At 39.7% G+C, this 24,991-nt stretch overlaps 12 non-coding genes across 12 annotated transcripts; all 12 read right to left on the reverse strand.

Moving 5' to 3' along the window:
- Window positions 1-216: 216 nt before the first annotated feature.
- TRNAS-GCU (transfer RNA serine (anticodon GCU)) lies at window positions 217-298 on the reverse strand. The gene has a single exon. It is a non-coding gene; the product is annotated as a tRNA-Ser (tRNA).
- A 941-nt stretch (window positions 299-1,239) lies between these two features.
- Window positions 1,240-1,321, reverse strand: TRNAS-ACU (transfer RNA serine (anticodon ACU)). Its single transcript has one exon. It is a non-coding gene; the product is annotated as a tRNA-Ser (tRNA).
- A 434-nt stretch (window positions 1,322-1,755) lies between these two features.
- Window positions 1,756-1,837, reverse strand: TRNAS-GCU (transfer RNA serine (anticodon GCU)). The gene has a single exon. It is a non-coding gene; the product is annotated as a tRNA-Ser (tRNA).
- Window positions 1,838-4,935: 3,098 nt separating this feature from the next.
- On the reverse strand, window positions 4,936-5,017 carry TRNAS-ACU (transfer RNA serine (anticodon ACU)). Its single transcript has one exon. It is a non-coding gene; the product is annotated as a tRNA-Ser (tRNA).
- A 434-nt stretch (window positions 5,018-5,451) lies between these two features.
- TRNAS-GCU (transfer RNA serine (anticodon GCU)) lies at window positions 5,452-5,533 on the reverse strand. The gene has a single exon. It is a non-coding gene; the product is annotated as a tRNA-Ser (tRNA).
- A 949-nt stretch (window positions 5,534-6,482) lies between these two features.
- TRNAS-ACU (transfer RNA serine (anticodon ACU)) lies at window positions 6,483-6,564 on the reverse strand. The gene has a single exon. It is a non-coding gene; the product is annotated as a tRNA-Ser (tRNA).
- A 1,043-nt stretch (window positions 6,565-7,607) lies between these two features.
- Window positions 7,608-7,689, reverse strand: TRNAS-GCU (transfer RNA serine (anticodon GCU)). Its single transcript has one exon. It is a non-coding gene; the product is annotated as a tRNA-Ser (tRNA).
- A 939-nt stretch (window positions 7,690-8,628) lies between these two features.
- TRNAS-GCU (transfer RNA serine (anticodon GCU)) lies at window positions 8,629-8,710 on the reverse strand. The gene has a single exon. It is a non-coding gene; the product is annotated as a tRNA-Ser (tRNA).
- A 433-nt stretch (window positions 8,711-9,143) lies between these two features.
- On the reverse strand, window positions 9,144-9,225 carry TRNAR-UCU (transfer RNA arginine (anticodon UCU)). Its single transcript has one exon. It is a non-coding gene; the product is annotated as a tRNA-Arg (tRNA).
- A 6,953-nt stretch (window positions 9,226-16,178) lies between these two features.
- Window positions 16,179-16,260, reverse strand: TRNAS-GCU (transfer RNA serine (anticodon GCU)). Its single transcript has one exon. It is a non-coding gene; the product is annotated as a tRNA-Ser (tRNA).
- Window positions 16,261-22,103: 5,843 nt separating this feature from the next.
- TRNAS-GCU (transfer RNA serine (anticodon GCU)) lies at window positions 22,104-22,185 on the reverse strand. The gene has a single exon. It is a non-coding gene; the product is annotated as a tRNA-Ser (tRNA).
- Window positions 22,186-24,250: 2,065 nt separating this feature from the next.
- Window positions 24,251-24,332, reverse strand: TRNAN-GUU (transfer RNA asparagine (anticodon GUU)). Its single transcript has one exon. It is a non-coding gene; the product is annotated as a tRNA-Asn (tRNA).
- Between the last annotated feature and the right edge of the window lie 659 nt (window positions 24,333-24,991).

A 24,991-nucleotide genomic window follows, 5' to 3' on the forward strand; every position in this document is an offset into this window, starting at 1 on the left:
ATTCATAACATACAAATCTGGCCAATGACATGACGTCTACTATAACAGTAATGGTAGATTTTCACTAAATGTGTGCTATGTATGTGTTTAATGAAAAGCATTGTTCATTGAAGTAGATTTCTTAATTGAACAAGTTTATTTTTGACATTTGAGTGTCAGCTTCACTTATGAAGCATTATTTGCAAAAATTTAATTTCCAAGCAAACATTTCCAAACCGACGAGGATGGGATTTGAACTCATGCGTGCAGAGCACAATGGATTAGCAGTCCATCACCTTAACCACTCGGCCACCTCGTCTTTTTTGCACAAATCAAGAAGGGTTTTCTGACACCTCTTGTCATACTTTAAATCAATTCTTTACACATTGTTGGTTGTGTTCTCAGCAATATCACAGGCTTGTTAGCAAGTCCACTTTCAAGTGAGCCTTTGCTTAAAGAACATTTATTTTGCTTTAAACGTAACCTATATTTGTGAACTACTACACCATCATGTTGATCCATCACAAATGACAAAAAAATCATAACATACACATCTGGCCAATGACATGACTTATACTATAACAGTAATGGTAGATTTTCACTAAAAGTGGGCTATGTATGTCTTTAATGAAAAGCATTGTTCATTGAAGTAGATTTCTTAATTGAACTAGTTTATTTTTGACAATGGATTGTGCTCTGCATGCATGGGTTCAAATCTCATCCTCATCGGTTTGGAATTGCTTGCTTGGATATGGAATTTTTGCAAATAATGCTTCATAAGTGAAGTGAATTGAAGTCCATCGCCTTAACCTCTCGGCCACCTCATCTTTCTGGCACAAATAAAGAAGGGTTTTCTGACACCATTTGTCATATTTTAAATCAATTCTTTATACATTGTTGGTTGTGTTCTCAGCAATATCACAGGCTTGTTAGCAAGTCCACTTTCAAGTGAGCCTTTGCTTAAAGAACATTTATTTTACTTTAAACGTAACCTATATTTGTGAACTACTACACCATCATGTTGATCCATCACAAACGACAAAAAATCATAACATACACATCTAGCCAATGTCATGACTTCTACTATAACAGTAATGGTAGATTTTCACTAAATGTGTTCTATGTATGTCTTTAATGAAAAGCATTGTTCATTGAAGTAGATTTTTTAATTGAATTAGTTTATTTTTGACATTTGAGTGTCAGCTTCACTTATGAAGCATTATTTGCAAAAATTCCATTTCCAAGCAAACAATTCCAAACCAACAAGGTTGGGATTTGAACCCATGCATGCAGAGCACAATGGATTAGTAGTCCATCGCCTTAACCACTCGGCCACCTCATCTTTCTGACACAAATAAAGAAGGGTTTTCTGACACCACTTGTCATATTTTAAATCAATTCTTTATACATTGTTGGTTGTGTTCTCATAAATATCACAGGCTTGTTAGCAAGTTCACTTTCAAGTGAGCCTTTGCTTAAAGAACATTTATTTTACTTTAAACGTAACCTATATTTGTGAACTACTACACCATCATGTTTGATCCATCACAAATGACAAAAAATCATAATATACACATCTGGCCAATGACATGACTTCTACTATAACAGTAATGGTAGATTTTCACTAAATGTGTGCTATGTATGTGTTTAATGAAAAGCATTGTTCATTGAAGTAGATTTCTTAATTGAACGAGTTTATTTTTGACATTTGAGTGTCAACTTCACTTATGTAGAATTATTTGCAAAAATTCCATTTTCAAGCAAACAATTCCAAACCGACGAGGATGGGATTTGAACCCATGCGTGCAGAGCACAATGGATTAGCAGTCCACCGCCTTATCCACTCGGCCACCTCGTCTTTCTGGCACAAGTAGAGAAGGGTTTTCTGACACCACTTGTCATATTTTAAATCAAATCTTTATACATTGTTGGTTGTGTTCTCAGCAATATCACTGGCTTGTTAGCAAGTCCACTTTCAAGTGAGCCTTTGCTTAAAGAACATTTATTTTACTTAAAATGTAACCTATATTTGTAAACTACTTCACCATCATGTTGATCCATCACAAATGATAAAAAATCAAAACATACACATCTGGCCAATGACATTACTTCTACTATAAGAGTAATGGTAGATTTTCACTAAATGTGTGCTATGTATGTCTTTAATGAAAAGCATTGTTCATTGAAGTAGATTTCTTAATTGAACTAGTTTATTTTTGACATTTGAGTGTCAGCTTCACTTATGAAGCATTATTTGCAAAAATTCCATTTCCAAGCAAACAAATCCAAACCGATGAAGATGGGATTTGAACACAAGTGTGCAAAGCACAATGGATTAACAGTCCATCGCCTTAACCACTCGGCCACCTCGTCTTTCTGGCACAAATAATGAAGGGTTTTCTGACACCACTTGTCATATTTTAAATCAATTATTTATACATTGTTGGTTCTGTTCTCAGCAATATCACAGGCTTGTTAGCAAGTCCACTTTCAAGTGAGCCTTTGCTTAAAGAACATTTATTTTACTTTAAACGTAACCTATATTTGTGAACTACTACACCATCATGTTTAGCCATCACAAACGACAAAAAATCATAACATACACATCTGGCCAATGACATGACTTCTACTATAACAGTAATGTTAGATTTTCACTAAATGTGTTCTATGTATGTCTTTAATGAAAAGCATTGTTCATTGAAGTAGATTTCTCAATTGAACGAGTTTATTTTTGACATTTGAGTGTCAGCTTCACTTATGTAGCATTATTTGCAAAAATTCCATTTCCAAGCAAACAATTCTAAACCGACGAGGATGGGATTTGAAACCATCCAAAGCACAATGGATTAGCAGTCCATCGCCTTAACCACTTGGTCACTTCGTCTTTCTGGCACAAGTGAAGAATGGTTTTCTGACTACACTTGTCATATTTTAAATCAATTCTTTATACATTGTTGTTTGTGTTCTCAGCAATATCACAGGCTTGTTAGCAAGTCTACTTTCAAGTGAGCCTTTGCTTAAAGAACATTTATTTTACTTTAAACGTAACCTATATTTGTGAGCTACTACACCATCATGTTGATCCATCACAAACGACAAATAATAATAACATACCAATCTGGCCAATGACATGACATCTGCTATAACAGTAATGATAGATTTTCACTAAATGTGTGCTATGTATGTCTTGAATGAAAAGTATTGTTTATTGAAGTATATTTCTTATTTGAACTAGTTTATTTTTGACATTTGAGTGTCAGCTTCACTTATGAAGGATTATTTGAAAAAATTGCATTTCCAAGCAAACAATTCCAAACCGACGAGGATGGGATTTGAACCCATGCGTGCAGAGCACAATCGATTGTGCTCTGCATGCATGGGTTCAAATCCCATCCTCGTCGGTTTGGAATTGTTTGCTTGGATATGGAATTTTTGCAAATAATGCTTCATAAGTGAAGAGAAGTGAAGAGAAATCCATCGCCTTAACCATTCGGACACCTCGTCTTTCTGGCACAAATAAAGAAGGGTTTTCTGACACCACTTGTCTTGTTTTAAATCAATTCTTTATACATTGTTGGTTGTGTTCTCAGCCATATCACAGGCTTGTTAGCAAGTCTACTTTCAAGTGAGCCTTTGCTTAAAGAACATTTATTTTACTTTAAACGTAACCTATATTTGTGAGCTACTACACCATCATGTTGATCCATCACAAACGACAAATAATAATAACATACCAATCTGGCCAATGACATGTCGTCTACTATAACAGTAATGGTAGATTTTCACTAAATGTGTGCTATGTATGTCTTTAATGAAAAGTATTGTTCATTGAAGTAGATTTCTTAATTGAACTAGTTTATTTTTGACATTTGAGTGTCAGCTTCACTTATGTAGCATTATTTGCAAAAATTCCATTTCCAAGCAAACAATTCTAAACCGACGAGGATGGGATTTGAAACCATGCAAAGCACAATGGATTAGCAGTCCATCGCCTTAACCACTCGGCCACCTCGTCTTTTTTGCACAAATCAAGAAGGGTTTTCTGACACCTCTTGTCATACTTTAAATCAATTCTTTACACATTGTTGGTTGTGTTCTCAGCAATATCACAGGCTTGTTAGCAAGTCCACTTTCAAGTGAGCCTTTGCTTAAAGAACATTTATTTTGCTTTAAACGTAACCTATATTTGTGAACTACTACACCATCATGTTGATCCATCACAAATGACAAAAAAATCATAACATACACATCTGGCCAATGACATGACTTATACTATAACAGTAATGGTAGATTTTCACTAAAAGTGGGCTATGTATGTCTTTAATGAAAAGCATTGTTCATTGAAGTAGATTTCTTAATTGAACTAGTTTATTTTTGACAATGGATTGTGCTCTGCATGCATGGGTTCAAATCTCATCCTCATCGGTTTGGAATTGCTTGCTTGGATATGGAATTTTTGCAAATAATGCTTCATAAGTGAAGTGAATTGAAGTCCATCGCCTTAACCTCTCGGCCACCTCATCTTTCTGGCACAAATAAAGAAGGGTTTTCTGACACCATTTGTCATATTTTAAATCAATTCTTTATACATTGTTGGTTGTGTTCTCAGCAATATCACAGGCTTGTTAGCAAGTCCACTTTCAAGTGAGCCTTTGCTTAAAGAACATTTATTTTACTTTAAACGTAACCTATATTTGTGAACTACTACACCATCATGTTGATCCATCACAAACGACAAAAAATCATAACATACACATCTAGCCAATGTCATGACTTCTACTATAACAGTAATGGTAGATTTTCACTAAATGTGTTCTATGTATGTCTTTAATGAAAAGCATTGTTCATTGAAGTAGATTTTTTAATTGAATTAGTTTATTTTTGACATTTGAGTGTCAGCTTCACTTATGAAGCATTATTTACAAAAATTCCATTTCCAAGCAAACAAATCCAAACCAACAAGGTTGGGATTTGAACCCATGCATGCAGAGCACAATGGATTAGTAGTCCATCGCCTTAACCACTCGGCCACCTCATCTTTCTGACACAAATAAAGAAGGGTTTTCTGACACCACTTGTCATATTTTAAATCAATTCTTTATACATTGTTGGTTGTGTTCTCATAAATATCACAGGCTTGTTAGCAAGTTCACTTTCAAGTGAGCCTTTGCTTAAAGAACATTTATTTTACTTTAAATGTAACCTATATTTGTGAACTACTACACCATCATGTTTGATCCATCACAAATGACAAAAAATCATAATATACACATCTGGCCAATGACATGACTTCTACTATAACAGTAATGGTAGATTTTCACTAAATGTGTGCTATGTATGTGTTTAATGAAAAGCATTGTTCATTGAAGTAGATTTCTTAATTGAACGAGTTTATTTTTGACATTTGAGTGTCAACTTCACTTATGTAGAATTATTTGCAAAAATTCCATTTTCAAGCAAACAATTCCAAACCAACGAGGATGGGATTTGAACCCATGCGTGCAGAGCACAATGGATTAGCAGTCCACCGCCTTATCCACTCGGCCACCTCGTCTTTCTGGCACAAGTAGAGAAGGGTTTTCTGACACCACTTGTCATATTTTAAATCAAATCTTTATACATTGTTGGTTGTGTTCTCAGCAATATCACTGGCTTGTTAGCAAGTCCACTTTCAAGTGAGCCTTTGCTTAAAGAACATTTATTTTACTTAAAATGTAACCTATATTTGTAAACTACTTCACCATCATGTTGATCCATCACAAATGATAAAAAATCAAAACATACACATCTGGCCAATGACATTACTTCTACTATAAGAGTAATGGTAGATTTTCACTAAATGTGTGCTATGTATGTCTTTAATGAAAAGCATTGTTCATTGAAGTAGATTTCTTAATTGAACTAGTTTATTTTTGACATTTGAGTGTCAGCTTCACTTATGAAGCATTATTTGCAAAAATTCCATTTCCAAGCAAACAAATCCAAACCGATGAAGATGGGATTTGAACACAAGTGTGCAAAGCACAATGGATTAACAGTCCATCGCCTTAACCACTCGGCCACCTCGTCTTTCTGGCACAAATAATGAAGGGTTTTCTGACACCACTTGTCATATTTTAAATCAATTATTTATACATTGTTGGTTCTGTTCTCAGCAATATCACAGGCTTGTTAGCAAGTCCACTTTCAAGTGAGCCTTTGCTTAAAGAACATTTATTTTACTTTAAACGTAACCTATATTTGTGAACTACTACACCATCATGTTGATCCATCACAAATGACAAAAAATCATAACATACACATCTGGCCAATGACATGACTTCTACTATAACAGTAATGTTAGATTTTCACTAAATGTGTTCTATGTATGTCTTTAATGAAAAGCATTGTTCATTGAAGTAGATTTCTTAATTGAACTAGTTTATTTTTGACATTTGAGTGTCAGCTTCACTTATGAAGCATTATTTGCAAAAGATAAATTTCCAAGCAATCAAATTCAAAGTCGACGAGGATGGGATTTGAACCCATGTGTGCAGAGCACAATGGATTAGTAGTCCATCGCCTTAACCACTTGGCCACCTCATCTTTCTGGCACAAGTAGAGAAGGGTTTTCTGACACCACTTGTCATATTTTAAATCAATTCTTTATACATTGTTGGTTGTGTTCTCAGCAATATCACAGGCATGTTAGCAAGTCCAGTTTCAAGTGAGCCTTTGCATAAAGAACATTTATATTACTTTAAACGTAACCTATATTTGTGAACTACTACACCATCATGTAGATCCATCACAAATGACAAAAAATCATAACATACACATCTGGCCAATGACATGACTTCTACTATAACAGTAATGTTAGATTTTCACTAAATGTGTTCTATGTATGTCTTTAATGAAAAGCATTGTTCATTGAAGTAGATTTCTTAATTGAACTAGTTTATTTTTAACATTTGAGTGTCAGCTTCACATATGAAGCATTATTTGCAAAAATTCCATTTCCAAGCAAACAATTCCAAACCAACGAGGATGGGATATGAACCCATGCGTGCAGAGCACAATGGATTGTGCTCAACATGCATGGGTTCAAATCCCATCCTCGTCGGTTTGGAATTGTTTGCTTAGAAATTGAATTTTTGCAAATAATTCTTCATAAGTGAAGTGAAGTCCATCGCCTTAACCACTCGGCCACCTCATCTTTCTGTCATAAATAAAGAAGGGTTTTCTGACACCACTTGTCATATTTTAAATTAAATCTTTATACATTGTTGGTTGTGTTCTCAGCAATATCACAGGCTTGTTAGCAAGTCCAGTTTCAAGTGAGCCTTTGCTTAAAGAACATTTATTTTACTTTAAATGTAGCCTATTTTTGTAAACTACTTCACCATCATGTTGATCCATCACAAATGACAAAAAATCATAACATACCAATATGGCCAATGACATGACGTCTACTATAACAGTAATGGTAGATTTTCACTAAATGTGTGCTATGTATGTCTTTAATGAAATGCATTGTTCATTGAAGAAGATTTCTTAATTGAATTAGTTTATTTTTGACATTTGAGTGTCAGCTTCACTTATGAAGCATTATTTGCAAAAATTTAATTTCCAAGCAAACAATTCCAAACCGACGAGGATGGGATTTGAACCCATGCGTGCAGAGCACAATAGATTAGCAGTCCATCACCTTAACCACTCGGCCACCTCGTCTTTTTTGCACAAATCTAGAAGGGTTTTCTGACACCTCTTGTCATACTTTAAATCAATTCTTTACACATTGTTGGTTGTGTTCTCAGCAATATCACAGGCTTGTTAGCAAGTCCACTTTCAAGTGAGCCTTTGCTTAAAGAACATTTATTTTGCTTTAAACGTAACCTATATTTGTGAACTACTACACCATCATGTTGATCCATCACAAATGACAAAAAAATCATAACATACACATCTGGCCAATGACATGACTTCTACTATAACAGTAATGGTAGATTTTCACTAAAAGTGGGCTATGTATGTCTTTAATGAAAAGCATTGTTCATTGAAGTAGATTTCTTAATTGAACTAGTTTATTTTTGACAATGGATTGTGCACTGCATGCATGGGTTCAAATCCCATCCTCATCGGTTTGGAATTGCTTGCTTGGATATGGAATTTTTGCAAATAATGCTTCATAAGTGAAGTGAATTGAAGTCCATCGCCTTAACTATTCGGCCACCTCATCTTTCTGGCACAAATAAAGAAGGGTTTTCTGACACCACTTGTCATATTTTAAATCAATTCTTTATACATTGTTGGTTGTGTTCTCTGCAATATCAAAGGCTTGTTAGCAAGTCCACTTTCAAGTGAGCCTTTGCTTAAAGAACATTTATTTTACTTTAAACGTAACCTATATTTGTGAACTACTACACTATCATGTTGATCCATCACAAATGACAAAAAATCATAACATACACATCTAGCCAATGACATGACTTCTACTATAACAGTAATGGTAGATTTTCACTAAATGTGTGCTATGTATGTCTTTAATGAAAAGCATTGTTCATTGAAGTAGATTTCTTAATGGAATTAGTTTATTTTTGACATTTCAGTGTCACTTCACTTATGAAGCATTATTTGTAAAATCCCATTTCCAAGCATACAATTCCAAACCGACAAGGATGGAAATTGAACCCATGCGTGCAGAGCACAATGGATTAGCAGTCCATCGCCTTAACCACTCGGCCACCTCGTCTTTCTAGCACAAATAAAGAACGGTTTTCTGACACCATTTGTCATATTTTAAATCAATTCTTTATACATTGTTGGTTGTGTTCTCAGCAATATCACAGGCTTGTTAGCAAGTCCACTTTCAAGTGAACCTTTGCTTAAAGAACATTTATTTTACTTTAAATGTAACCTATATTTGTGAACTACTACACCATCATGTAGATCCATCACAAATGACAAAAAATCATAACATACACATCTGGCCAATGACATGACTTCTACTATAACAGTAATGGTAGATTTTCACTAAATGTGTTCTATATATGTCTTTAATGAAAAGCATTGTTCATTGAAGTAGATTTCTTAATTGAATTAGTTTATTTTTGACATTTGAGTGTCAGCTTCACTTATGAAGCATTATTTGCAAAAATTCCATTTCTAAGCAAACAATTCCAAACCAACGAGGATGGGATTTGAACCCATGCACGCAGAGCACAATGGATTAGAAGTCCATCACCTTAACCACTCGGCCACCTCTTCTTTCTGACACAAATAAAATATGAGATATGGTAAGAACTTACCCTTGTTATCTCTATTTCTACGAAGTCCATAGGATTCCACAGGATACCTTGGGGTATAGGTGTGACGTCAGTCGCAGGGCACCAAAGAGTTAAGCTTTCAGCCTCCCAGGATGCACTAGGTCCCCCTCCTATACCCCGCCCCCGGGCCAAGGCACCTCAGTTAGTTACCAAGCCATAGGCCGGAGGAGGAGAAGGAAGAGAGAGAACAAAGATCTGGACACATACAAGAATCACATTCTCACCAGAGGGAGACGGAAAACCGGTGACCAGAGCAAAGCCCATCTGCAGCACAGGTGCGACAGGGCGGGAGTCCTGTGGAACCCTATGGACTTCATAGAAATAGAGATAACAAGGGTAAGTTCTTACCATATCTCATATTTTCTACTTCAGGGTCCATAGGGTATCCACAGGATACCTTGGGGATGTCCCAAAGCAGTATCCTTTAAGGGTGGGGACGCTCCTGTGCAGAAAGGAGAATCCGCTGCCCGAAGGAAGCATCCTGAGAGGCGAAGGTGTCAAACCTGTAATACCTCACGAAGGTATGGACAGAAGACCACGTAGCAGCCTTGCAGATCTGAACTGCCGAGGCACCACATCGAGCTGCCCACGAAGGACCCACAGACCTAGTGGAATGAGCCTTCAGAGATGGAGGGACCGGTAGGCCTTCATGAAGATAAGCTTCAGAAATAGCCATACGGATCCAGGCTGCCAAAGTTTGCTTTGAAGCAGGCCAACCCTTTTTACGGAAGCCATAGAGGACAAACAAAGCGTCCGACTTCCTAAACGAAGAAGTGTGGTCAACATAAGTCCTTAAGGCCCGCACAACATCCAAAGAGGCCTCACCCACGGAAAGACCCGGTGAGTTAAAGGCCGGAACAACTATTTCCTCGTTAACATGAAACTGGGAAACAACTTTGGGAAGAAACTCGGGCCGAGTGCGGAGCACTGCCCTGTTCCCATAAAAAACCAAGAAAGGGGGTCTACAAGAAAGAGCCCCTAACTCAGAAACACGTCTGGCCGAAGCAATGGCCAGAAGGAAAACAGTCTTAGCTGTTAGCCATTTAAGATCCACTGAGCCCAGTGGTTCAAACGGCAGTCCTTGGAGAGCCCTCAGGACCACAGCCAAATCCCAAGGTGCCACAGGTGGAACAAAGGGCGGCTGAATGCGGAGAACACCCTGCATAAAGGTGCGCACATCCGGGATTGTAGCAATCCTACGGTGAAACCAGACAGATAGGGCCGAAACCTGTACCTTCAAAGAAGCAAGGCGAAGCCCATGATCTAGTCCCGCTTGCAGGAAGGCGAGAATCCGAGACAGACGAAACTCCCGCGGTGCATAACCTCTCGGTCGACTCCACTGGAAGAACGTATGCCACACGCGATGGTTTATCCTCGCGGAAGACGGTTTCCGAGCTCGTAACATGGTACGCACCACAGAGCTGGAAAACCCCCGGGACCTCAGCATGGCCGTCTCAACAGCCACGCCGTCAAAGACAGCCGAGTCAGGTCCGGGTGAAGGCAAGGACCCTGAGACAGAAGGTCCGGTCGTAGCGGCAACCGCAGAGGACTGTCCACGGACAGACCCTGAAGGTCTGAGAACCAGTGCCGTCTGGGCCACGCGGGAGCTATCATCAGGAGCGTCCCTCCTTCCTGTTTGAATTTCCGGATTACCCGTGGAAGAAGGGAGACCGGAGGGAACAGGTATGCGAACCGGAACGTCCACCGGACGGACAGAGCATCCACCAGAGACGCCCCTTCGTCTCTTGTGCGAGACCCGTACACCGGCAACTTGTTGTTGTGCCGGGACGCCATGAGGTCGATTTCTGGAAGACCCCACCTGTCCACCAGTAGTTGAAAAACGTCCGGGTGCAGGGACCATTCCCTCGGATGAACGTCCTGGCGACTTAGAAAGTCCGCCTCCCAATTTAGCACTCCCGGGATGAAGACCGCTGATATGGCCGGAAGATTGCGCTCCGCCCAAACCAGGATCCGAGAGACCTCTACGAGAGCCACCCGACTGCGAGTTCCTCCTTGCCTGTTTATGTAGGCCACGGTGGTAGCGTTGTCCGACTGGACCTGCACCGGGCGACCCTGGAGAAACCGCTGTGCCTGCTGGAGAGCATTGAAGACCGCACGGAGTTCCAAGATATTTATTGGAAGCTCCGCTTCTGTCGGCGTCCACCTGCCCTGGAACAAGTGTGGACCTGAAACTGCTCCCCAGCCCCGAAGACTGGCGTCCGTTGTCAACAGGACCCAATTTGGAACCCAGAACGGACGTCCCTTGTTGAGGTGGGTCGTCTGTAACCACCACGCAAGGGACAGGCGAACCTCCTGGGTGAGCACAATCATCTGGGACTTCAGAGACTGAGTCAGCCCATTCCACTTGGACAGGATCAGGTGCTGCAGAGGTCTGGAGTGAAACTGGGCGTATTCCACCATGTCGAACACCGACACCATGGAGCCCAGTAACCTCATCGCCGAGTGTAAGGACACCCGGCGGCTGTGCAGGCAACTGCGCACCCTTGACTGTAAAGCAGAGATTTTGTCCTCCATCACGAAGATCCTTTGCTGTCCCGAGTCCAATAAGGCTCCAAGATGCAGAATCCTCCGAGACGGGATTAGAGTGGACTTCTGCCAGTTGATTAGCCAGCCGTGCCGTTGCAGCAGTGCAATGGTCAGGTCCAAGTGTCATAACAGGAGCTCTGGAGATCCTGCCACCAATAACAGGTCATCCAAATACGGCAACATGCGGACTCCCTGCAGCCGCAGAGAAGCCGCCATGACCGCCATCACCTTGGTGAAAACACGTGGTGCTGTTGCCAGGCCAAAAGGTAACGCCCGAAACTGGAAGTGGTCGCTGCGGATTGCAAACCTGAGGAACTGTTGATGGCGCAAAAGAATAGGGACATGCAGGTAAGCGTCCTGTATGTCCAATGACACCAAGTAGTCCCCAGGTTCCAGCGCCAGAATGATGGACCGTAGGGTCTCCATCCGAAACTTCGGGACCCGCAAAGACTTGTTGAGTGCTTTGAGGTTGAGAATCGGACGATATGACCCATTGGGTTTCTGTACCAAAAATAGATTTGAATAGAAACCCTGGCCCCTCTGGGAGAATGGAACAGCCACTATAACTCCAGCCTGGAGCATAGTGTGCAATACCTTCCGCAGCTCCGTAGCCTTGTTCCGGTCTGATGGGAGACCCGTGGTGAAGAAGCGAGCCGGGGGTCTGTGCCGGAAGGAGAGGGCGTATCCGTGGGAAACCACCTCCAGAACCCAAGTGTCTGTCGTAGTGGTCGACCAACACTGGGTGAACTGTAGCAGGCGGCCTCCCACCCTGGGATCCCCCAAAGGGAGGCCCGGACCGTCAGGCCGCAGGCTTGTCATCTGGCTTGGGGGCCGGACGTCTGGTACTCCATGCCTGCTTCCGGGGCTTGACCGATTTCTTAGGGCCAGCCTGTCGAGGAAACGACTGTGGTTTGGGCCTGCCCTGGGCCCTAGATGACCGAAAGGACGATTTTCCCGAACCAGAAGGAGCAGCGGCCGACGGGAGACAAGCAGATTTGGCTGCCGCCAGCGTGGCCACAATCTTATCCAGATCCGGACCGAAGAGAACTTCTCCAGTAAACGGCAACGCTTCCAGACCTTTCTTGGAATCTGCGTCCGCCTTCCAGGATCACAGCCACAAGGTGCGACGAGCAGCCACCGCTGCTGAAGAAATTCTAGACACCAGAGTACTAATGTCTAGAGCCGCCTCGTTGATGTAGGTGGCCGAATCACGGAGATTGCCAATCAACTCCGCCTGTTCGGCCGGACAGTCGGATTCAAAAGAAGCCTCTAATGAATCCGCCCAGCGCTCCATCGCTCTGGCAACCCAGCAAATGGCCATAGCCGGCCGTGCTGCCCCCCCTGCAAGGGAATAAGCGGACTTAAGGCAGATTTCTACCTTGCGGTCCGTAGCATCCTTAAGGGAGGACATGGATGGCATCGGCAATGTGGCACTACGGACAAGACGGGTCACGTGAGAATCCACCTGTGGAGGGGATTCCCACTTAGCAAAATAATTATCCGCGAACGGATAAGCCACCACCAGGCGTCTCTGCGGCTGGTATCTTTTGCCAGGTTGTTTCCACGCCTCCTCTAAATGGTCCACCAACTGACCCGAAAGAGGAAAGACTGTGGCATCGCCCTTCACATCTTTGAAAAAGGCATACTTAGATTTAGCCGCTGGGGGAACTTCGTCCTCAATCACCAAGGCTGTGTGGACCGCCCGAATAAGTCCAGGAATATATACTTTGGACTTAGCATCAGCGTCCTTAGTATGGAGAGGTTCCTGATCGTAAGGATCCAGAATCTCTCCATCATCAGACGTCCCTTCGTCATCCTCATAAGGAGCGGACAGAGACGCCACCGGCCTTTTATGAGGCCGCATCACAGACTCCCCTTGCAACACATCCGACAAGTGCTGTACAGAACTCGTCAGGGAGTTAACCCACGCTGGCTCCTGAGAACCCGGGAGCGGGGAAATAGGGAGACTGTGGGGTACCACCAATTGTCGTGGGAACCCCTGCATGGGTGACGACACCACAGACTGCTGGGACAAACCCATCGGAGTAAACGCGGGCTGCGGAGCTAACTGGCCCACTAAAGCTGTTAACGCCTGAGCGAAACAAGCCCAGGGCGGCTCCTGTACCGGTGCTGTAACCGTAATAGGCCGCGCCATGGACAAACACTGCCGGCAAAGGCCCTCCGCGCTACCCTCCCCCTCCGCTAACAGTACTTTGCACGTGGTACACTGTAGCCGGAGGGGAAAATCACTTTCAGACATGATGGCACCACGTATGTGACCTCTCTCACCAATTAAGTATTAAATAGGCGAGAGACCACCCTGCAGCACCGCACCGCAAGGGCTTTAGCAGAAGAACAGGGACAGTAATAAAGCTGACAGTTTAGAGAAGAAAAGTTACAGGCAGCGCTAGCACAGTCACATACAATGCAGAGAAATAACAATTCCTGCACTAACAGCGCTGATTACACAACTACACAGACACTGGGCCTGGTAGGACACAGCGCTGCATACAGACCTGAGCCACAGCGGAGGAGAGGTATGCGGGGGGACCCAGACCACGATGCTTCCGTCCAGCGCTTCCAGCAGCGTTCACCATGCGTTCTGGAGAAGATGGCCGCCGAGGAGCAGAGAGGAGGCTGGCCTGGGGGAGGAGCGCTGCCACAGGACCAGTCGGCAGCATGCAGAGAGGGCTGTGTGCAGCGGGGGAGGCGCCGGCTGTGAGACAGGGAAGACGCGCTCCCCTGGCATGCATTTAACCCCTGGGACGCTGCAGCGCTACCGCTCTGCTGCGGTCCGCTGTCCCAGGGGGTAGAGGAAGCGCAGGTTGGTCGCTTGGCTCCACGCTGCAGCCAGTCCCCAGGGAGCCCCCTGCCTGGGGACTTAGGACCATGTGATCAGCGGGGACCCACCGCGGGACCCCGCTGCTTACCTCTGTCCCCCTTGAATCCGGCCATGGTCCGGAGCATCTGGGGTCACCGCTAGCTGTGACCCCAGACGCCCACCAGCATCCACGGATCAGTACCGGCGTTCTGGTACCGGCGGGGTGTAGGGAAGACAGCATGGACGTCAGGACTGACAGTCCATGCTGTTCATCCAGATGTGCAGCCACAGCTGCATGAAGAAAAAGCTTCAGGGGCTCTTCTAGCCCCCACTCCAACAGGTGCACCCGACTCCGGTGCCTTGGCCCGGGGGCGGGGTATAGGAGGGGGACCTAGTGCATCCTGGGAGGCTGAAAGCTTAACTCTTTGGTGCCCTGCGACTGACGTCACACCTATACCCCAAGGTATCCTGTGGATACCCTATGGACCCTGAAGTAGAAAGAAGGGTTTTCTGACACCACTTGTCATATTTTAAATCAATTCTTTATACATTGTTGGTTGTGTTCCCATAAATATCACAGGCTTGTTAGCAAGTCCACTTTCAAGTGAGCCTTTGCTTAAAGAACATTTATTTTACTTTAAACGTAACCTTTATTTGTGAACTACTACACCATCATGTTGATCCATCACAAACGACAAAACATCATAACATTCACATCTGGCCAATAACATGACTTCTACTATAACAGTAATGGTAGATTTTTACTAAATGTGTGCTATGTATGACTTTAATGAAAAGCATTGTTCATTGAAGTAGATTTCTTAATTGAACTAGTTTATTTTTGACAGTTGAGTGTCAGCTTCACTTATGAAGCATTATTTGCAAAAATTCAATTTCCAAGCAAACAATTCCAAACCGACGACGATGGGATTTGAACCAATGCGTGCAGCGCACAATGCATTGTGCTCTGCATGCATGGGTTCAAATCCCATCCTCGTCGGATTGGAATTGCTTGCTTGGATATGGAATTTTTGCAAATAATGCTTCATAAGTGAAGTGAAGTCCATCGCCTTAACCACTCGGCCACGTCGTCTTTCTGGCACAAATAAAGAAGGGATTTCTGACACCACTTGTCATATTTTAAATCAATTCTTTATACATTGTTGGTTGTGTTCTCAGCAATATCACAGGCTTGTTAGCAAGTCCACTTTCAAGTGAGCCTTTGCTTAAAGAACAATTATTTTACTTTAAACGTAACCTATACTTGTGAGCTACTACACCATCATGTTGATCCATCACAAACGACAAATAATAATAACATACCAATATGGCCAATGACATGACGTCTACTATAACAGTAATGGTAGATTTTCACTAAATGTGTGCTATGTATGTCTTTAATGAAAAGCATTGTTCATTGAAGTAGATTTCTTAATTGAATTAGTTTATTTTTGACATTTGAGTGTCAGCTTCACTTATGAAGCATTATTTGCAAAAATGTAATTTCCAAGCAAACAATTTCAAACCGACGAGGATGGGATTTGAACCCATGAGTGCAGAGCACAATGGATTAGCAGTCCATCGCCTTAACCACTCGGCCACCTCATCTTTTTTGCACAAATCAAGAAGGGTTTTCTGACACCTCTTGTCATACTTTAAATCAATTCTTTACACATTGTTGGTTGTGTTCTCAGCAATATCACAGGCTTGTTAGCAAGTCCACTTTCAAGTGAGCCTTTGCTTAAAGAACATTTATTTCGCTTTAAACGTAACCTATATTTGTGAACTACTACACCATCATGTTGATCCATCACAAATGACAAAAAAATCATAACATACACATCTGGCCAATGACATGACTTCTATTATAACAGTAATGGTAGATTTTCACTAAAAGTGGGCTATGTATGTCTTTAATGAAAAGCATTGTTCATTGAAGTAGATTTCTTAATTGAACTAGTTTATTTTTGACAATGGATTGTGCTCTGCATGCATGGGTTCAAATCTCATCCTCATCGGTTTGGAATTGCTTGCTTGGATATGGAATTTTTGCAAATAATGCTTCATAAGTGAAGTGAATTGAAGTCCATCACCTTAACCACTCGCCCACCTCATCTTTCTTGCACAAATAAAGAAGGGTTTTCTGACACCACTTGTCATATTTTAAATCAATTATTTATACATTGTTGGTTGTGTCCTCAGCAATATCACTGGCTTGTTAGCAAGTCCACTTTCAAGTGAGCCTTTGCTTAAAGAACATTTATTTTACTTAAAATGTAACCTATATTTGTAAACTACTTCACCATCATGTTGATCCATCACAAATGATAAAAAATCATAACATACACATCTGGCCAATGACATTACTTCTACTATAAGAGTAATGGTAGATTTTCACTAAAAGTGGGCTATGTATGTCTTTAATGAAAAGCATTGTTTATTGAAGTAGATTTCTTAATTGAACTAGTTTATTTTTGACAATGGATTGTGCACTGCATGCATGGGTTCAAATCCCATCCTCATCGGTTTGGAATTGCTTGCTTGGATATGGAATTTTTGCAAATAATGCTTCATAAGTGAAGTGAATTGAAGTCCATCGCCTTAACCATTCGGCCACCTCATCTTTCTGGCACAAATAAAGAAGGGTTTTCTGACACCACTTGTCATATTTTAAATCAATTCTTTATACATTGTTGGTTGTGTTCTCTGCAATATCAAAGGCTTGTTAGCAAGTCCACTTTCAAGTGAGCCTTTGCTTAAAGAACATTTATTTTACTTTAAACGTAACCTTTATTTGTGAACTACTACACCATCATGTTGATCCATCACAAACGACAAAACATCATAACATGCACATCTGGCCAATGACATGACTTCTACTATAACAGTAATGGTAGATTTTTACTAAATGTGTGCTATATATGACTTTAAAGAAAAGCATTGTTCATTGAAGTAGATTTCTTAATTGAACTAGTTTATTTTTGACATTTGAGTGTCAGCTTCACTTATGAAGCATTATTTGCAAAAATTCCTTTTCCAAGCAAGCAATTCCAAACCGATGAAGATGGGATTCGAACCCAAGCGTGCAAAGCACAATGGATTAGCAGTCCATCGCCTTAACCACTCGGCCACCTCGTCTTTCTAGCACAAATAAAGAACGGTTTTCTGACACCATTTGTCATATTTTAAATCAATTCTTTATACATTGTTGGTTGTGTTCTCAGCAATATCACAGGCTTGTTAGCAAGTCCACTTTCAAGTGAACCTTTGCTTAAAGAACATTTATTTTACTTTAAACGTAACCTATATTTGTGAACTACTACACCATCATGTAGATCCATCACAAATGACAAAAAATCATAACATACACATCTGGCCAATGACATGACTTCTACTATAACAGTAATGTTAGATTTTCACTAAATGTGTTCTATGTATGTCTTTAATGAAAAGCATTGTTCATTGAAGTAGATTTCTTAATTGAACTAGTTTATTTTTGACATTTGAGTGTCAGCTTCACATATGAAGCATTATTTGAAAAAATTCCATGTCCAAGCAAACAATTCCAAACCAACGAGGATGGGATATGAACCCATGCGTGCAGAGCACAATGGATTGTGCTCAGCATGCATGGGTTCAAATCCCATCCTCGTCGGTTTGGAATTGTTTGCTTAGAAATGGAATTTTTGCAAATAATGCTTCATAAGTGAAGTGAAGTCCATCGCCTTAACCACTTGGCCACCTCATCTTTCTGGCACAAATAAAGAAGGGTTTTCTGACACCTCTTGTCATACTTTAAATCAATTCTTTACACATTGTTGGTTGTGTTCTCAGCAATATCACAGGCTTGTTAGCAAGTCCACTTTCAAGTGAGCCTTTGCTTAAAGAACATTTATTTCGCTTTAAACGTAACCTATATTTGTGAACTACTACACCATCATGTTGATCCATCACAAATGACAAAAAAATCATAACATACACATCTGGCCAATGACATGACTTCTACTATAACATTAATGGTAGATTTTCACTAAAAGTGGGCTATGTATGTCTTTAATGAAAAGCATTGTTCATTGAAGTAGATTTCTTAATTGAACTAGTTTATTTTTGACAATGGATTGTGCTCTGCATGCATGGGTTCAAATCTCATCCTCATCGGTTTGGAATTGCTTGCTTGGACATGGAATTTTTGCAAATAATGCTTCATAAGTGAAATGAATTGAAGTCCATCGCCTTAACCACTCGCCCACCTCATCTTTCTGGCACAAATAAAGAAGGGTTTTCTGACACCACTTGTCATATTTTAAATCAATTCTTTATACATTGTTGGTTGTGTTCTCAGCAATATCACAGGATTGTTAGCAAGTCCACTTTCAAGTGAGCCTTTGCTTAAAGAACATTTATTTTACTTAAAATGTAACCTATATTTGTAAACTACTTCACCATCATGTTGATCCATCACAAATGATAAAAAATCATAACATACACATCTGGCCAATGACATTACTTCTACTATAAGAGTAATGGTAGATTTTCACTAAATGTGTGCTATGTATGTCTTTAATGAAAAGCATTGTTCATTGAAGTAGATTTCTTAATTGAACTAGTTTATTTTTGACATTTGAGTGTCAGCTTCACTTATGAAGCATTATTTGCAAAAATTCCATTTCCAAGCAAACAAATCCAAACCGATGAAGATGGGATTTGAACACAAGTGTGCAAAGCACAATATGGATTTGCAGTCGATCGCCTTAACCACTCGGCCACCTCGTCTTTCTAGCACAAATAAAGAACGGTTTTCTGACACCATTTGTCATATTTTAAATCAATTCTTTATACATTGTTGGTTGTGTTCTCAGCAATATCACAGGCTTGTTAGCAAGTCCACTTTCAAGTGAACCTTTGCTTAAAGAACATTTATTTTACTTTAAACGTAACCTATATTTGTGAACTACTACACCATCATGTAGATCCATCACAAATGACAAAAAATCATAACATACACATCTGGCCAATGACATGACTTCTACTATAACAGTAATGTTAGATTTTCACTAAATGTGTTCTATGTATGTCTTTAATGAAAAGCATTGTTCATTGAAGTAGATTTCTTAATTGAACTAGTTTATTTTTGACATTTGAGTGTCAGCTTCACATATGAAGCATTATTTGAAAAAATTCCATGTCCAAGCAAACAATTCCAAACCAACGAGGATGGGATATGAACCCATGCGTGCAGAGCACAATGGATTGTGCTCAGCATGCATGGGTTCAAATCCCATCCTCGTCGGTTTGGAATTGTTTGCTTAGAAATTGAATTTTTGCAAATAATGCTTCATAAGTGAAGTGAAGTCCATCGCCTTAACCACTCGGCCACCTCATCTTTCTGGCACAAATAAAGAAGGGTTTTCTGACACCTCTTGTCATACTTTAAATCAATTCTTTACACATTGTTGGTTGTGTTCTCAGCAATATCACAGGCTTGTTAGCAAGTCCACTTTCAAGTGAGCCTTTGCTTAAAGAACATTTATTTCGCTTTAAACGTAACCTATATTTGTGAACTACTACACCATCATGTTGATCCATCACAAATGACAAAAAAATCATAACATACACATCTGGCCAATGACATGACTTCTACTATAACATTAATGGTAGATTTTCACTAAAAGTGGGCTATGTATGTCTTTAATGAAAAGCATTGTTCATTGAAGTAGATTTCTTAATTGAACTAGTTTATTTTTGACAATGGATTGTGCTCTGCATGCATGGGTTCAAATCTCATCCTCATCGGTTTGGAATTGCTTGCTTGGACATGGAATTTTTGCAAATAATGCTTCATAAGTGAAGTGAATTGAAGTCCATCGCCTTAACCACTCGCCCACCTCATCTTTCTGGCACAAATAAAGAAGGGTTTTCTGACACCACTTGTCATATTTTAAATCAATTCTTTATACATTGTTGGTTGTGTTCTCAGCAATATCACAGGATTGTTAGCAAGTCCACTTTCAAGTGAGCCTTTGCTTAAAGAACATTTATTTTACTTAAAATGTAACCTATATTTGTAAACTACTTCACCATCATGTTGATCCATCACAAATGATAAAAAATCATAACATACACATCTGGCCAATGACATTACTTCTACTATAAGAGTAATGGTAGATTTTCACTAAATGTGTGCTATGTATGTCTTTAATGAAAAGCATTGTTCATTGAAGTAGATTTCTTAATTGAACTAGTTTATTTTTGACATTTGAGTGTCAGCTTCACTTATGAAGCATTATTTGCAAAAATTCCATTTCCAAGCAAACAAATCCAAACCGATGAAGATGGGATTTGAACACAAGTGTGCAAAGCACAATATGGATTTGCAGTCGATCGCCTTAACCACTCGGCCACCTCGTCTTTCTAGCACAAATAAAGAACGGTTTTCTGACACCATTTGTCATATTTTAAATCAATTCTTTATACATTGTTGGTTGTGTTCTCAGCAATATCACAGGCTTGTTAGCAAGTCCACTTTCAAGTGAACCTTTGCTTAAAGAACATTTATTTTACTTTAAACGTAACCTATATTTGTGAACTACTACACCATCATGTAGATCCATCACAAATGACAAAAAATCATAACATACACATCTGGCCAATGACATGACTTCTACTATAACAGTAATGTTAGATTTTCACTAAATGTGTTCTATGTATGTCTTTAATGAAAAGCATTGTTCATTGAAGTAGATTTCTTAATTGAACTAGTTTATTTTTCACATTTGAGTGTCAGCTTCACATATGAAGCATTATTTGCAAAAATTCCATTTCCAAGCAAACAATTCCAAACCAACGAGTATGGGATATGAACCCATGCGTGCAGAGCACAATGGATTGTGCTCAGCATGCATGGGTTCAAATCCCATCCTCGTCGGTTTGGAATTGTTTGCTTAGAAATGGAATTTTTGCAAATAATACTTCATAAGTGAAGTGAAGTCCATCGCCTTAACCACTCGGCCACCTCATCTTTCTGGCACAAATAAAGAAGGGTTTTCTGACACCACTTGTCATATTTTAAATTAAATCTTTATACATTGTTGGTTGTGTTCTCAGCAATATCACAGGCTTGTTAGCAAGTCCAGTTTCAAGTGAGCCTTTGCTTAAAGAACATTTATTTTACTTTAAATGTAGCCTATTTTTGTAAACTACTTCACCATCATGTTAATCCGTCACAAATGACAAAAAATCATAACATACCAATATGGCCAATGACATGACGTCTACTATAACAGTAATGGTAGATTTTCACTAAATGTGTGCTATGTATGTCTTTAATGAAATGCATTGTTCATTGAAGAAGATTTCTTAATTGAATTAGTTTATTTTTGACATTTGAGTGTCAGCTTCACTTATGAAGCATTATTTGCAAAAATTTAATTTCCAAGCAAACAATTCCAAACCGACGAGGATGGGATTTGAACCCATGCGTGCAGAGCACAATAGATTAGCAGTCCATCACCTTAACCACTCGGCCACCTCGTCTTTTTTGCACAAATCTAGAAGGGTTTTTTGACACCTCTTGTCATACTTTAAATCAATTCTTTACACATTGTTGGTTGTGTTCTCAACAATATCACAGGCTTGTTAGCAAGTCCACTTTCAAGTGAGCCTTTGCTTAAAGAACATTTATTTTGCTTTAAACGTAACCTATATTTGTGAACTACTACACCATCATGTTGATATATCACAAATGACAAAAAAATCATAACATACACATCTGGCCAATGACATGACTTCTACTATAACAGTAATGGTAGATTTTCACTAAAAGTGGGCTATGTATGTCTTTAATGAAAAGCATTGTTCATTGAAGTAGATTTCTTAATTGAACTAGTTTATTTTTGACAATGGATTGTGCACTGCATGCATGGGTTCAAATCCCATCCTCATCGGTTTGGAATTGCTTGCTTGGATATGGAATTTTTGCAAATAATGCTTCATAAGTGAAGTGAATTGAAGTCCATCGCCTTAACCATTCGGCCATTTCATCTTTCTGGCACAAATAAAGAAGGGTTTTCTGACACCACTTGTCATATTTTAAATCAATTCTTTATACATTGTTGGTTGTGTTCTCTGCAATATCAAAGGCTTGTTAGCAAGTCCACTTTCAAGTGAGCCTTTGCTTAAAGAACATTTATTTTACTTTAAACGTAACCTATATTTGTGAACTACTACACTATCATGTTGATCCATCACAAACGACAAAAAATCATAACATACACATCTAGCCAATGACATGACTTCTACTATAACAGTAATGGTAGATTTTCACTAAATGTGTGCTATGTATGTCTTTAATGAAAAGCATTGTTCATTGAAGTAGATTTCTTAATTGAACTTGTTTATTTTTGACATTTGAGTGTCAGCTTCACTTATGAAGCATTATTTGCCAAAATTCCTTTTCCAAGCAAACAATTCCAAACCGATGAAGATGGGATTCGAACCCAAACGTGCAAAACACAATGGATTAGCAGTCCATCGCCTTAACCACTCGGCCACCTCGTCTTTCTAGCACAAATAAAGAACGGTTTTCTGACACCATTTGTCATATTTTAAATCAATTCTTTATACATTGTTGGTTGTGTTCTCAGCAATATCACAGGCTTGTTAGCAAGTCCACTTTCAAGTGAACCTTTGCTTAAAGAACATTTATTTTACTTTAAACGTAACCTATATTTGTGAACTACTACACCATCATGTAGATCCATCACAAATGACAAAAAATCATAACATACACATCTGGCCAATGACATGACTTCTACTATACAGTAATGTTAGATTTTCACTAAATGTGTTCTATGTATGTCTTTAATGAAAAGCATTGTTCATTGAAGTAGATTTCTTAATTGAACTAGTTTATTTTTCACATTTGAGTGTCAGCTTCACATATGAAGCATTATTTGAAAAAATTCCATTTCCAAGCAAACAATTCCAAACCGACGAGGATGGGATATGAACCCATGCGTGCAGAGCACAATGGATTGTGCTCAGCATGCATGGGTTCAAATACCATCCTCGTCGGTTTGGAATTGTTTGCTTAGAAATTGAATTTTTGCAAATAATGCTTCATAAGTGAAGTGAAGTCCATCGCCTTAACCACTCGGCCACCTCATCTTTCTGGCACAAATAATGAAGGGTTTTCTGACACCACTTGTCATATTTTAAATTAAATCTTTATACATTGTTGGTTGTGTTCTCAGCAATATCACAGGCTTGTTAGCAAGTCCAGTTTCAAGTGAGCCTTTGCTTAAAGAACATTTATTTTACTTTAAATGTAGCCTATATTTGAAAACTACTTCACCATCATGTTGATCCATCACAAATGACAAAAAATCATAACATACCAATATGGCCAATGACATGACGTCTACTATAACAGTAATGGTAGATTTTCACTAAATGTGTGCTATGTATGTCTTTAATGAAATGCATTGTTCATTGAAGAAGATTTCTTAATTGAATTAGTTTATTTTTGACATTTGAGTGTCAGCTTCACTTATGAAGCATTATTTGCAAAAATTTAATTTCCAAGCAAACAATTCCAAACCGACGAGGATGGGATTTGAACCCATGCGTGCAGAGCACAATAGATTAACAGTCCATCACCTTAACCACTCGGCCACCTCGTCTTTTTTGCACAAATCTAGAAGGGTTTTCTGACACCTCTTGTCATACTTTAAATCAATTCTTTACACATTGTTGGTTGTGTTCTCAGCAATATCACAGGCTTGTTAGCAAGTCCACTTTCAAGTGAACCTTTGCTTAAAGAACATTTATTTTACTTTAAACGTAACCTATATTTGTGAACTACTACACCATCATGTAGATCCATCACAAATGACAAAAAATCATAACATACACATCTGGCCAATGACATGACTTTTACTATAACAGTAATGTTAGATTTTCACTAAATGTGTTCTATGTATGTCTTTAATGAAAAGCATTGTTCATTGAAGTAGATTTCTTAATTGAACTATTTATTTTTCACATTTGAGAGTCAGCTTCACATATGAAGCATTATTTGAAAAAATTCCATTTCCAAGCAAACAATTCCAAACCAACGAGGATGGGATATGAACCCATGCGTGCAGAGCACAATGGATTGTGCTCAGCATGCATGGGTTCAAATCCCATCCTCGTCGGTTTGGAATTGTTTGCTTAGAAATGGAATTTTTGCAAATAATGCTTCATAAGTGAAGTGAAGTCCATCGCATTAACCACTCGGCCACCTCATCTTTCTGGCACAAATAATGAAGGGTTTTCTGACACCACTTGTCATATTTTA

This window comes from Taudactylus pleione, unplaced genomic scaffold, assembly GCF_031769625.1.
Source record: "Taudactylus pleione unplaced genomic scaffold, aTauple2 ptg000994l, whole genome shotgun sequence".
Classification (NCBI taxonomy): Eukaryota; Metazoa; Chordata; class Amphibia; order Anura; family Myobatrachidae; genus Taudactylus; species Taudactylus pleione.